General features: G+C 37.9%; 1 pseudogene; it reads right to left on the bottom strand.

Moving 5' to 3' along the window:
- The window catches only part of LOC142841649 (transmembrane 9 superfamily member 2-like), a 146,716-nt pseudogene that overhangs the window by 7,522 nt on the left and 124,503 nt on the right, over positions 1–14,691 (bottom strand).

Here is a 14,691-nt window from a genome sequence, read left to right as displayed (position 1 = left end):
ATATGCTTGCTTCTTAAGGCTCATTAACAATTGTTACATCTTCTATTTATGATAAAAATGCACCAGAAAATTTATCAGTAGTTAAATATGATACATATTTAATTATATATTTCATACCTACATCTAAAGAACAAAATGCTGCAAAGCAACAAGTACTATAATCATTCTCATAATACTTTATTGTTACCTTTAGACAATGACATTTAACAATAATAAAATGATGATTTATGAGATTTAACCTAACCCTAGTGCTAACCCTGAAACAAGGTGAGGCTAGAGAGATGGCTTAGCAATTAAAAGGGCACATAGATGATAGATAGATAGATAGATAGATAGATAGATAGATAGATAGATAGATAGATAGATAGATGATAGATACATAGATAGATAGATAGATAAATTTTAAGAGAGAGATGTAACCATGGTGGTGGCAAAGGCCTTTAATCCCAGCACTCTGGAGGCAGAGGCAGGTGGGTCTCTGTGAGTTCAAGGCCAGCCTGGTCTACAGAGCGAATTCCAGGACACATATAGAAGAAGAGAAATATATTAGAAGAAGGGAAAAGGACCTACAGCGGGGACCTCATTTCCACAAAATATAATCCTTCCCGGCACTACAAAGAAACCTTTAATTGTTTTTCAAAATCACTGTACTAAGTCTTTTACATGTCTAAACGAAAATTAGTCACCTACCCCCATATTTTTAAACTCAAACCAGTCCCCCACTGCCATATTTTTTCAGTGTTAACTGAATAACAAGCAGAAATTACAGTAACCACCCAAAGAGAAATTGCTTTCTTTTTAAATCTTGCATCTAAAGTAGCAATTGGTAGCTACATCAAAGTCGAAATATATCATTAGGAAAGTATAATATAGAACTTATCCCAAGTAATAAAAGTTATGAAGTTAGTATTTATTTCAATACCCTTCTGAGAAAACACTCTAATTCCAATAATGCAGTTTTAGAATACTTAAGTAACATTAATATCTGTGTCTTTACCTCAGCACACAGTCGAAAATAGCATAGCAGAACTGTAACTTCTGAACAGCAAATCATAAGAATTAAAAATACTAAGAGAAGGAAGGCAAGCAGGTAGTGCATATGAGCAGACCTAAAAACAAACACAAGATTTAAATTTTTAACATTACATAGAAAAAGACTATCACACAATTCTCGATGTTTTTCCTTCTCTCCCTGCCCCTACTCCCACTAACCCTCCCTTCCCTCATCCTTTCCCACCCCTTTCTGAAATAGGATCTCAACATAACTCTGGCTGTCCTGGAACTCACTTTGTGGACCAGGTTCATAGAGATCTACCTACTTCTTCCTCCCAAGTGCTGGGATTAAAGGTGTGTAGCACCATGGCTGGCCAGCCTTTAAACTCTTTATTCCAAGCCTCCATTCATCCGCATAGTACTAAAAGTAATCTCTTACTAACATACTTTCAGATTTTAGCCCCACCTTCTCTACAAGTGTACACCACTTTTTACCCATGTTTATCTGTTTACATTACTAAGTTTAAACTTGAGACTCATCAATATCTTTACAAAGATTGAAGTTGTCATTTTAGAAACAAAAGATTTGTAATTGACATAAATATCGCTAAACATATTATATACCAGAATATGACAGACTCAAATATGCCTTTGCCTTTGAAGCTCTAAAGATGCCTCTCCAACTATGTTTTCATAGTGTGGTGCAAGGAATTCTATTAACTAATCTTTGAAACAGGCATCTTTTAAAAATATGTGTGTGGGTTGTATTTAGGGAAAACCCAAAAGAAATCAATGACTATCTTTGTCATTGGAAAGCTGAACTGATTACATCGGAAAGAATAACAAACATCTTTAAAAGCCCCCTGAATCCAAGCATTGAGGAACATGCTACTTATACAGGCATATGAGGGAACTCAGCTGCTCAGGAAGCTAAGGCAGGAGGAACGCAAACTCAAAAAGAATTTATGTAACTTAGTGAGGCTGTCTCAAAATTAATAGTAAAAAGGGAGGCAGAGGAGCCCCTCCTTTGAATGCAGAAAGCCCTCATTCCAGATCCCAGTAAAATTAAATTAATTAATCAACTGTGGTTCATTTTTAAAGCTGAGAATATTTAGAAAACCATTAAATTAGTAAATACATCACTGAAGTATAATAGGAAATAAATTTGCATGTGAAGATAATAAGCAAGGTTGGGGGAATATTCTGTAATTAATAAGCATGTACAAGTTGTACACACTCCTTTTTCAATGTAGAAAATATTGATTCTAACTGGAGTAAACAACCACTGGTCATTAATATCACTTAATATTAATGGGCTCATTTCACCTATAAAAAGGCACAGGCTAAGAGATTGGATATGAAAACAGGATCCAACATTCTGCTGTTTGCAAGAAACACATCTCAACCACAAAGACAGGCATCTACTCAGAGTAAAGGGTTGGGAAAAGGTGTTTCAAGCAAATGGTCCTAAGAAAAAAGCAGGTGTGGCCATATTAATTTCTAACAAAACTGACTTCAAACTAAAATCAATCAGAAGAGATCGAGATGGACACTTTATACTCATAACAGGAACATTTCATCAGGATGACGTCTCAATCCTGAATATTTACACATCTAATATAAAAGCACCCACTTATGTAAAAGAAATATTACTAAAACTCAAGGCAGACATAAAACCACATACACTAGTAGTAGGAGACTTCAACACACCTCTCTCACCAATGGACAGGTCAATCAGACAGAAACCTAATAGAGAATTAAGAGATTTGTTGGAGGTAATGAAGCAAATGGACTTAACAGACATCTATAGAACATTCTACCCAAATAGGAAAGAATATACCTTCTTCTCTGCAGCTCATGGAACCTTCTTGAAAATTGGCCAAATACTCGGTAACAAAGGAAACCTCCACAGATACAAAAAAATATCAGTGTCCACCTGTGTCTTATCAGATCACCACGGACTAAAGTTAGAAGGCAACAACAATGCTACCCCCAGAAAGCCAACAAACTCATGGAAACTGAACAGTCAACTACTGAACCACACTTGGGTCAAGAAAGAAATTAAGAAAGAAATTAAAGTCTTCCTTGAATTTAATGAAAATAAAGAGACAACATACTCAAACCTATGGGACACTATGAAAGCAGTCCTAAGAGGAAAGTTCACAGCACTAAGTGCCCACTTAAAGAAAACGGAGAAAGCATACATTGGGGACTTAACAACACACCTGAAAGCTCTAGAAAAAAAGAAGCAGATGCGCCCAGGAGGAGAAGAAGACTGGAAATAAACAAACTGAGGCAGAAATCAACAAAATAGAAACACAGAAAACAGTCCAAAGAATCAATGAAACAAAAAGTTGGTTCTTGGAGAAAATCAACAAGATCAACAAACCCCTATCCAAACTAATTAAACGACAGAGAGAGAACACGCAAATAAATAAGATCAGAAATGAAAAGGGGGACATAACCACAGACAGAGAGGAAATTCAGAGACTCATTAGATCTTACTACAAAAGCCTGTATGCCACAAAACTAGAAAATGCAAAAGAAATGGATATTTTTTTTAGATAAGTACCACATACTAAAGCTAAACCAAGACCAGGTGAACAATCTAAATAGACCTGTTAGTTGCGAAGAACTAGAAACCATTATCAAAAATCTCCCTTCCAAAAAAAGCCCAGAACCAGATGGTTTCAATGCGGAATTCTACCAGAACTTCCAAAAAGACCTAATACCTATACTCCTTAATGTATTTCACAATATAGAAACAGAAGAGTCGTTGCAAAATTTCTTTTATGAAGCTACAATTACTCTGATACCAAAACCACACAAAGACCCAACCAAGAAAGAGAATTACAGGCCTATCTCACTCATGAATATCGACGCAAAAATTCTCAATAAAATACTGGCAAACCGAATCCAAGAACACATTAGAAAAATTATCCATTATGATCAAGTAGGCTTCATCCCAGAGATGCAGGGCTGGTTCAACATACGCAAATCTATCAATGTAATCCACCATATAAATAAACTGAAAGAAAAAAACCATATGATCATTTCATTAGATGCTGAAAAAGCATTCGACAAAATTCAACACCCCTTTATGATAAAGGTCTTGGAGAGTTAGGGATACAAGGGTCAAACTTAAATATAATAAAAGCTATTTACAGTAAGGCGACAGCTAACAGTAAATTAAATGGAGAAAAACTCAAAGCCATCCCACTAAAATCAGTAACATAACAAGGATGTCCACTCTCTCCATACCTCTTCAATATAGTGCTTGAAGTTCTAGCAATATCAATAAGACAACATAAGGGGATCAAGGTGATGCATATTGGAAAGGAAGAAGTTAAGCTTTTGTTATTTGCAGATGATATGATAGTATACATAAGCGAACCCAAAAACTCTACCAAAGAAATCCTACAGCTGATAAACACCTTTAGTAATGTGGCAGGATACAAGATCAACTCCAAAAAATCAGTTGCCTTCCTATACACTAAGGATAAGGAAGCCGAGAGGGAAATCAGAGAAGCATCACCTTTCACAATAGCCACAAATAGCATAAAATATCTTGGGGTAACTCTGACCAAGGAAGTGAAAGATCTATTTGACAAGAACTTTAAGTCTTGGAAGAAAGAAATTGAAGAAGACACCAGAAAATGGAAGGACCTTCCTTGCTCTTGGATTGGGAGGATCAACATAGTAAAAATGGCAATTCTACCAAAAGCAATCTATAGATTCAATGCAATACCCATCAAAATCCCATCAAAATTCTTCACAGATCTGGAGAAGACAATCATCAACTTTATATGGAAAAACAAAAAACCCAGGATAGCCAAAACAATCTTATACAATAAAGGATTGTCTGGAGGCATTACCATCCCTGACTTCAAACTCTATTACAGAGCTACAGTATTGAAAACAGCTTAGTATTGGCATAAAAACAGAGAAGTTGACCAATGGAATCGAATAGAAGACCCTGACTTTAACCCACAAACTTATGAACACCTCATTTTCGATAAAGGAGCTAAAAGTATACAATGGAAAAAGAGAGCATCTTCAACAAATTGTGCTGGCAAAACTGGATGTCAATCTGTAGAAGAATGAAAATAGACCCATATCTATCACCATGCACAAAACTCAAGTCCAAATGGATTAAAGACCTCAATATCAGTCTGAACACACTGAACCTGATAGAAGAGAAAGTGGGAAGTACTCTACAACACTTGGGCACAGGAGACCACTTCCTAGGTATAACCCCAGCAGCACAGACATTAAGGGCCTCATTGAATAAATGGGACCTCCTGAGACTGAGAAGCTTCTGTAAAGCAAAGGACACTGTCACTAAGACAAAAAGGCAACCCACTTACTGGGAGAAGATCTTCACCTACCCCGCAACTGACAAAGGTCTGATCTCCAAAATATATAAAGAACTCAAGAAATTAGACCGTAAAAGGCTAATCAACCCAATTATAAAATGGGGCACTGAGCTGAACAGAGAATTCTCAACAGAAGAACTTCAAATGGCCAAAAGACACTTAAGGTCATGCTCAACTTCCTTAGCGATCAGGGAAATGCAAATCAAGACAACTTTAAGATACCATCTTACACCTGTCAGAATGGCTAAAATAAAAAACACCAATTTTTTTTTCTTTGCTGGAGAGGTTGTGGAGAAAGGGGTACACTCATCCATTGCTGGTGGGAATGCAATATTGTGCAACCACTTTGGAAAGCAGTGTGGCGGTTTCTCAGGAAATTCAGGATCAACCTACCCCTGGACCCAGCAATACCACTCTTGGGAATATACCCAAGAGATGCCCTATCATACAACAAAAGTATATGCTCAACTATGTTCCTAGCAGCATTGTTTGTAATAGCCAGAAACTGGAACCAACCTAGATGCCCTTCAATGGAAGAATGGATGAAGAAAGTATGAAATATATACATATTAGAGTACTACTCAGCAGTAAAAAACAAGGACTTCTTGAATTTTGCATACAAATGGACAGAAATAGAAAACACTATCCTGAGTGCGGTATGCCAGACCCAAAAAGAGGAACATGGGATGTACTCACTCATATTTGGTTTCTAGCCATAAATAAAGGACATTGAGCCTATAATTCATGATCCTAGAGAAGCTAAATAAGAAGGATATTAACCTTCATCAGGTGATTAAAGGAGACAGAGACAGAGACCCACATTGGAGCACCGGACTGAAATCTCAAGGTCCAAATCAGGAGGAGAAGGAGAGAGAGCACGAGCAAGGAACTCAGTACCGCGAGGGGTGCACCCACACACTGAGACAATGGGGATGTTCTATCGGGAACCCACTATGGCCAGCTGGCCTGGGTCTGAAAAAGCATGGGATAAATCCGGACTAGCTGAACATAGTGGAGATTGAGGGCTGATGAGAAGCCAAGGACATTGGCATTGGGTTTCTGATCCTACTGCATGCACTGGCTTTGTGGGAGCCTAGGCAGTTTGGATGCTCAACTTACTAGACCTGGATGGAGGTGGGTGGTCCTTGGACTTCCCACAGGTCAGGGAACCCTGATTGCTCTTCGAGCTGATGAGGGAGGGGGACTTGATTGGGGGAGGGGGAGGGAAATGGGAGGCGGTGGCGGGGAGGAGGCAGAAATCTTTAATAAATAAATGAATAAATAATAACTCTTAAAAAATATTGATTCTCATTTTGACACCTTTTTGACAGATTTTTTTTCTGAAGTTGAACCTAGGGCCTTGAAAGTGTTAAGCAGGCACTCTGCCAAGGAGCTAGACAGGCAACATGAAAGCCCCAGAGTCGACCGTTTGCCTTTCAAACCAATTTGTCCCAATCCTGTTTCAAAAGTCAGGCCTTAGAATGGTTATGGATAATTCTGACTTTTGAGGACTTAAAAGATATTTGAGCCTGGCAGTGGTGGCACACACCTTTGATCCCAACTCTTGGGAGACAGAGACAGGAGGATCTCTGAGTTCAAAGCCAGACTTGTCTACAGAGCAAGTTCCAGGACAGGATTCTTTGAAAGACTACTCCCATTTAAAAAAAAAAGTATTATAAAAAAATCATAAAAACATAGCTGCTGCATTTTACTTCTTTTTTTAAAGCTAATTTTTTAAAGTAGTGTGTGTGTGTGTGTGTGTGTGTGTGTGTGTGTGCATGTCACTGTGTTAGATCCAGTGGAGCTGGACTTCCAGGCAACTATGAACTGTCTCATATGGGTGCTGGAAACAAAATTCAGGACCTCTGGAAAAGCAGTAAGTGCCCACAAGCACTGTCGCTACTGACTTTTACCTATTGCCTTTGTCTTAAAACCTCCCCATAGCAATATGCTAGCTGGCCAGTTTCTAAATACATTGGAACACTGGACTGAGCTCCTAAGGTCCCAATGAGGAGCAGAAGGAGGGATAACATGAGCAAGGAAGTCAGGACCGCGAGGGGTGCACCCGCCCACTGAGACCGTGGGGCTGATCTAATGGGAGCTCACCAAGGCCAGCTGGGTGATGGAGCATTTGATCAAACCGGACTCCATGAATGTGGCTGACAAGGGGGGCTGACTGAGAAGCCAAGGACAATGGCAGTGGGTTTTGATTCTACTGCATGTACTGGTTTGTGGGAGCCTAGTCTGTTTGGATGCTCACCTTCCTAGACCTAGATGGATGGGGGAGGACCTTGGACTTCCCACAGGGCAGGGAACCCTGACTGCTTTTTGAACTGGAGAGGGAGGGGAAGGGAAATGGGGGGAGCAGGAGGGAAATGGGAGGCGGGGAGGAGGTGGAAATTTTCAATTAAATAATACAAATAAATAAATAAAGTAAAAAAAGAAAAAGAGAGAGAGAGAGAGAGAGAGAGAGAGAGAGAAAGAAAGGAAGGAAGGAAGGAAGGAAGGAAGGAAGGAAGGAAGGAAGGAAGAAAGAAAGAAAGAAAGAAAGAAAGAAAGAAAGAAAGAAAGGAAGGAAGGGGTAAAGCCAGCATGATGGCACACAACCTTAATCCCAGCTCTCGTGAGGAAGAGACTGGCAGATCTCTATGAGCTCCTACAGAACTAGTTCCAGGACAGTTAAGACTACACAAAGAAACCCTATCTTGAAAAGAAGAAATGAGAGAGCGGTCATCAAGCTAATGTAGTAAAGCGCTTGCCCATATTTTTGGAGGCAGTGTCTTACTCTATGTAGCCGAGGCTGGACCTGTTCTCATGCTCTTCCTGCCTCAGCCTCACAAATTGTTGGGATGGCAGGGATCACAGGCATTTGCCATCACACAGAGCTGACTTGTCTTCTTCTTTCCTGTGCTGAGGCTAGAACCCAGGACCTGTGCACCCTAAGCAAGCGCTCTCCTACTAAGCTGCCTCCCCAGCTCAAGCTAGGGCGCTTTGAAACAAAAGGCACAGCTACTCATAAGAAAATACATATAACCATTACATTATCATAATTCTTAAATCACGACAGGTTAAAAGTAGCAAACAAAACCGTATAAGCAACAGGTATTCTGACACCAGATCTAATAGTTGACAGGAAGAAAACAGAAAAGGACTATGTACAGCTCAGTACACATGAAAACTCAAAAGCCAATAAAGCCAATAATCTTCACATTAATTTTAGCGGAGGAATTCTAAATATTCCTTTGGAAGGGCAATATTTAAAATATAAAAATCAGATCTCCCCTTTCCATATTTAGGTACCTTCCACCCTAGGGTTTCCATATGCCTGCTGTCCCACGAGGTTCAGTTAAGTCCTGGAAAATGTCTCTAAGGCACGGAAAACAGCTTACCAAGAGGTTACTTTTCCAATTTTAATTTTTTTCCTGTGTGTCTATGTGTGTGGGTGCAGGCATGCCACTGCACTTGTATGGAGGGCACAGGATTACTGGTGGGAGTCAATTCATTCCTTCCATAGTGTGAATTCAATGATCAAATGCAGGTGGACTGGCAATCTCACTGACCTCTATTTATTTATGTGGATGTCTGCTTGTGTGTGTGTGTGTGTGTGTGTGTGCCTGTGCTCACAGAGGCTAGCTACTAGAACTGGAGTCATGGGAAGTTGTGAGTCACCCGCCATGAGTGCTGGGAACTGAATTAGGTCCTCTTGAAGAGCAACAAGTACTCTCAACGGCTGAGCTATCATTCCAGCCCCAAACCCTGGTTATTAATTTTTTAAAGTAAATCTTCATAGAGAATTCCATTAGAGTCATGTTTAAAAGCTGCAAATTATATCTGTTCCCTAGGAAATAAACCAAAGCCAAATTAATATTTCCCGTATAAAGTAAAGATAGATGAAATATTATACAAGAATTTAACCTCTTTGAAATGATACAAAGTTAATCAACAAAACTAAAACTTTGAGGTTTTTACTTGGCATGAAGAAAGCCCTATGTTCAATCCTACCAACACAAAATTTCTTATCTTTATAAAATATGTATATTACTATAAACTAAAGCCGTTCTACTGTGCTGTACAACATTGGAACTTATTAGTTTAATTTTATTTTGGTACCTATCACCCATCTTCCTTGATTTTATCTTCGAACACTGCACACAAGTCCTGAACTATTACATTATTACTGAACTATTACCATATAAATATGCTCTATTGTTATGGATTAAACAAAACTTGAATTTATTGAGATGTGATACTCACCAAATATGGTTTAGAATGTAAGGAAGTTGCAGAAAAATACAGCCAAAGGGTAAAAGACTAGTAAGTATAATAGTTGGCTTGGTAAAGAAACTCCTTTTGGGACTCACAAGAGGAGTCTCTTGTGTTTGAACTGTTAAACTCAAACTGTTTAAAAATACATAAAGCAACAATAGGAGTGAGTGAGACAAATTCACAGACATAATGACAATACAATACAGAATCCTGAAACTGAACAACACATGAACATCATATGGGCTAGGACTAGATCACCACTGTGCAATAAAAGTACAATGTAAATAGGAATATGATACATATATATATATATATATATAGTTTTTAAGGTTTTTAGTAGTTACATAAAATATAAAAAGTAACAGGCAAAATCATTTTAAGAGTATATTTTATTTGCTATAACAGGAGTATATTTTATTTGCTGTAACAACTAACCTTTGAAGTCAGGTGTGGTGACTTACACACACGCAAGTGCTATCAAATCCCGATTTTGCTAGGGATTGAACCCAGGACATGTTGCTTGGTAGCCGAGCACTCTACTGATCGACACCTGCAGCCCTGGGTATCTGCCTTTGCAAACACATTCTAATATGAAGTAGGCATATTTAAAATCTCCCTCCAAATTTACCTAAAAAAATATCTTCTAAATAAATTTATCAATGAATTTGTCAACAGTATTCAATTTTTCCTTTTCCTGTTTTCTGTAGAACTCCATTTTCTACTTCATCAGGGTTTTGTTTGTTTGTTTGTTTGTTTTACTTCTCTCCTCCCCGCCCGTGTCTCAAACTAGTTTTGTACAGTTCTTTTTCAGAGTGGGCACATTTAGTCTTTTGGGGGCATCTGCTCCTTTTCTCTTATACATAGAATTAGGCTAACTGCAAATCTGAAACTGATCATCCCATTTCTCGATTGTGTCTTTGCTCTCTTCTCCCACTATAAAAACATTTGCAGTCCAAGGCAGTTGATGTTAGCCTTTCTATACTATGTTCTTTTAATTTTGTCCATCAAAGATAAATGTGATGATGTGGAAAGTATACTAAACAGTGTCTTAAAGTGTTGCTGTCTTTTACTTATCTTTATATCTTCAATTAAAAATGATTTTAAAGTTGTTTTTATTTGCATTTTTGTATTTTATGTATAGCATATACACAATAAGATATTTCAAGCATCAATCAAAAGTCAAAAGCAGTATTCTGAAAGTTTACCTTTTCCTTTTTCCCAAAGTACACTCCCCAAAAATGTTAGTGGTGCTGAAACTCCAAAGCAACATGCAAACAGACTTGCCAATGTACTAAAAGATACAGCAGCTGGTGAATTTTCCATCCAAAGAATTAGATTCCTAATAAAGATACCAGCGAAGACAATTCTGAGGAGAGGGGTAGAGAACACCATTGCACAATATACTGCCAGAAAAATGTTATAAAGATATTTAATGCGAATGTCAGAACATTGTTTTGGTGAGAATAATTAGTTACAGTGTTAAGCCCTGGAAACATATTACATCACAATGCACAAATTGGTCCTTAAGCTGAGACTTAAACATGCTATCATGCAATAACAGTTAATTTACAAATATGATTACAAATCCTCTGATCTTTACATCTTCAAAATCTAGCAGAAATAGAAATAATGTATATATTAATATGTCACTATGCAGTATAACGAACCCATTGAAGAAGCAACATATATGGAAAACAGGTTTTTGAAACCCAGACTGAAATAGGCTGTGTGATACACTCAAAATCAATAAAACACCTGCTAAATGGGCTAGCTACAGCAGCGGCAATACTAATTGTGTCTCCACTTGTTCCAGATAAATTTGCATACTGTTAAAAGTGTCAGTGTGGGGATGACTATGAGTGTGTTAGAATACCCAAAATACAAACTTGAAAAGACATAGACAAAGACTAACTTATGGAAGTCTCTGAATGTTAAGGAAAACAGACTTTATCCCATCAAAATCCAGGATGAATTAAAGAGGTATTCATCCTGTTTAGAGACCCTCCTACTTTCAAGAGTTCTCTCTCACCTTTCCTAATCTATGTTTCCCTGCTCAAAAATAAAAATTAAAAAATGAGCTGAAGAGGTTTAAACTCCAATTTGTTATAATTACGTGCATTTGGGGGGGACAATTAATGTGTAGCAGAGTGTATGTGTGGCGGGTGGCGATCAACCTGTGGGGCAAGATGACAAAAGAAAGGAGCCAAAAATAGAAAGAGTCTGTATAATGTGGTAGTTAAAACATAAAGGGGATGCTCACAGGATATAAAGACCTAGCTGAGAAGAGTCTGACTAAAGATAGCATATTGAACTCATGTAGCATGAATTCTAATTGATCTTAATAATAAAAGCCTGAAGTCAGATATAGGTGTTAATGCTGAAAGATCAGAGAAGCAGAACAGCCAGACACTAGTTCTTACCTCCACTGAATCCTCAGACCAAAGGGGCGATCTTGTCCCTATGAATCCTCAGACTAAATGCTCTAAGCTCCTGTCTCCTCGTGCCTTATATTCTTCTCTCTGCCCAGCCATGTCCCTTCCTGTCTCCACCTCCCTAGCTCTGGGATTAAACGTGTGAGTCACCACTACTTGGCTCTGTTTCTTTTTTAGACTGATTCAATCTCGCGTGGCCCAGGATGACCTTGAACTCATAGATCTCTCTGCCTCTGTCTCCTAAAGGCTGGATTTAAATGTGTGTGCCACCATTGCCTGGCCTCTATGGCTAACTAGTGTGGCTAGTCTGATATTCAGGCAAGCTTTATTTGTTAAAGCACAAACAAAATAATATCACCACAAACTCATGCATTTGTATCTGCTTCCTTTTCAAAACCACGATAAAAATATAGTAAATGAATTATAAAAGGTCATAATTGCAAAACTTTAGATGTTATAGGAAAGAAAAACATTGGAACAAATTTTAGCTCTAAATAGTGGGCCAGGTAAATAGTAAGTAAATCAATATATCTGAGAAAGTTGCCTTCCAACCTCATAGCAAAGAAAACTGAGAGGCAACTGAATTTATATTGAGGGCTCCAAAACGGCTGAAGAATGTTCAGAGGCCAAGTCCCTCTCTAAGCATGCACAAAAGGTGACTTATGAAAGTTAGCCTAAGAAGCTAAGAAACCTACAAATTCCTGTACCCACTACTCACAGCCCAGTAACTTCCCTTCCCCTACCTCAACAGAAGACTGAAGTGTCTACTCTCTTGGGAAGAAGCCTTCAAAAGCAGGAGAATAATTTTCAAAGTCTATCATAAGGCATCCGTGGGGCAACTAGCAGAGATATTACAACCATAAAACAAGAAGAGGAAATTTTAAGGTAATAAAGAGGACTTTTGAGGTACTAAAAGAACTCTTGGGAGTTAAAAATATGACAAGAGGAATTAAAACCTCAATAAAATGGTTGAGAGATAGATCTGATCAAATGCCTTAAAGAGAAGCCCAACAGAACAGCAAAAAGCGCAACAAGAGGACAATAGTACATGCAAAGAATTGCATGAACAAGCCAGGGTGCGGGAGCTGAAGGCGTGCGCACCACACCAGGTTCGTAACAGGCTCTGTCTATGGACCTTGTTTGAGACTTTTCCGGAAACAACTCTTCCATCTTAAGTTCCCTCAGGTTCAGTCCAAAACTAGAATCCTAATGCTGCTTTCTTTCCTGCCCTCTCTTGTCAATGCCTTATTCAAGAACATTGCACCGGATGCTTGTTCTTCTTCAATTATAAGTTACAATTATAAGTAATTTAAAAACAAATTTCCACTATTCTTTCATTTTACTGTTTGTACTTCACAGCCCCCCCCCCACTTGTATTTAAGATCTTTTCTAGGCGAGACCCTTTCCAGCAGGTGTATCTCTTCTACTCTTTAACTGGATATACTTTCCTGTAAATGCACCTTCAATTTCTTTCAAACAATAACAAAGCCTCTGCTTCCTGTCTTTAAAATGTTTTGTGCCTTATAAGGAAGCCTGGTTTTCCATGATTTAACCACACTCCCTAAAATGCTTTTAATACCTTTCTGTTCTAATGAATTTGTTTAATCATAATATTCCTTTGCCAAATTTCCTACTTTTGAGATTCATTTCAGCTGTTATCATTCCTTAGCCAGAAAATTACTTCTCAGTTGACAAATCATAGCCTCCCTTCTTAGACATAAACTCAATTAAACCATCTCAACAATGTCCCTTTAGAAAGTAAGCTCGAGAATGTTAATATGAGGTTTAATAAATCTATAACTATTCTGCAACATCATGTTTTTGCATTCTGAAAATTTCTTACTATGTCAACCTTATTATTTCTAGACTTTTAGTACCATGTGATAAGCAGAAAATTTAGAGTTAAACTTGAGTCTCCCCGGTTCATCTTCCACATGAAACATTTATATACATATTCATCGAGTATCTGCTGAGTATTTACATGTTAATCTTTGATGTTCAAAGATAGATAAAAATCTTGCTTTTAAGAAAAGATAAGCTAGTAATAGTCAGACACCACAGACAAATAAATTACAATGCAGTGTGGGAAATATAGAGCAGACGAATGAGCAGAGGGCACTAAGACACTAGAAGAAAAGGACAAAACATTTTAAACTCAAAAACCAATTTCACAATCCATCAGTTTATTTCTCTAAACAACACTGCAACACGGGCACTAGAGGCAAGGAAATGGACATTCAGAGAAGCTATGGGACTTACCAAAGTCAGTCAACCAGTGCTGAATTTTACAATTCAAGCTTTCTTCCAGTTGAATGTTGCAATATATACCATCAAATCATGTTCCCTCTTCCTTCTCTATTGCTTTATGTTTTCTTTCACAGACTAGGATTTAACCCAGCACCTTACATATGCTAGTCCATCACTCTGTTGTCATTGATTTATATTCTTAGTCTAATATTTATTGCTTTTAGGGTTACATAGAGCAAAGGCATATAGCCTTTTTGCACATAACTCTAAATCCATTTATAAACTGAGAAAATTAAATTCTCCTTCACCTTAGTATATTTGAATAAATAATAATTCTAGTACTTTATGATGCTTATCATCTGCATATGATATCCCAT

Source organism: Microtus pennsylvanicus, chromosome X (genome assembly GCF_037038515.1).
Source record: "Microtus pennsylvanicus isolate mMicPen1 chromosome X, mMicPen1.hap1, whole genome shotgun sequence".
Lineage (NCBI taxonomy): Eukaryota > Metazoa > Chordata > Mammalia > Rodentia > Cricetidae > Microtus > Microtus pennsylvanicus.
This window is presented reverse-complemented; position numbering and strand designations above follow the sequence as displayed.